The sequence below is a fragment of the Microcebus murinus genome, unplaced genomic scaffold (genome assembly GCF_040939455.1).
Source record: "Microcebus murinus isolate Inina unplaced genomic scaffold, M.murinus_Inina_mat1.0 scaf032_hap2_Mmur4.0, whole genome shotgun sequence".
In the NCBI taxonomy this organism is placed as follows: Eukaryota; Metazoa; Chordata; class Mammalia; order Primates; family Cheirogaleidae; genus Microcebus; species Microcebus murinus.
Window position 1 is genome coordinate 129,701 of NW_027438978.1, and position 844 is coordinate 130,544.

The 844-nt window shown below is 68.5% G+C and overlaps 1 pseudogene; it reads left to right on the top strand.

The window, feature by feature from the left end:
- Window positions 1–376: 376 nt before the first annotated feature.
- On the top strand, window positions 377–495 carry LOC142868472 (uncharacterized; annotated as a pseudogene).
- The last annotated feature ends 349 nt before the right edge of the window (window positions 496–844 follow it).

The window sequence follows — 844 nt, forward strand, 5'->3', positions numbered from 1 at the left end:
CCGCCCCTCCCGCCCGTGCGCAGTCAGCGGCCCCGGCGCGCTGGGGGTGGGGGGCGGGGAGGTGAAGGAGGCCAGGCGAGGAGAGGAGGGGGGCTTGAAGGTCTCCACCTTGGCGGGTCCAGCCGTGGAGGCGCATCTTGTGTGAGTGTGAGTGAGTGAGTGAGTGCGTGTGAGTGTGTGTGTATACAGAGACAGCCCCCAACCCCGGCCCGCCGCTCCCTGCCCGCCCCGCCTGTCACCTTCGTCCCTCGGAGCCCGCGGGACCCGGCCGGCGAACTCAACAGGCCCGACCCGGCGCGGGGCCTGGGGCGGGAGGAGGCGGCGGGGAAGCGCAGAGAGGCTCGGCTTCTTGAGCGGGGCAGGGGCGCCCTCCGCCGTCCACGGCCACACCACCCCGAACGCGCCCGATCCCGTCTGGTCTCGGAAGCTAAGCAGGCTCGGGCCTGGTTAGAACTTGGATGGGAGACCGCCCGGGAATACCGGGTGCCGTAGGCTTCTTCTTTTTTTTTTTGCCTCTGGTTCTGTCGCGTTTCTGGGAGTGCGGGGGCGGCCCGGGGTGGGGGGGACCCCCACCCTCGGCGCCCGCCGCGGTGCCTGGCGCCCCAGCCCGCACCGTGGGGCCTCCTCTTGTCCCGAGCCGTGACACCGCCGCCACGCGGCAGCATGCCTGGCTTCTGGACAGTCAGGTCTCAGACCAAAGGTCTGCTCTGTGGGAGCCGACACGCTGGAGGAAACCTTGAGAGTCTGAGAGGGGAGGGAGTTCCAGAAGAAGGCCAGGATGTCATTTTGAGGGAGTATGTGACCAGAACTCCTCCCGTTGCTTTTGGGGTTCTATGGGCTACAC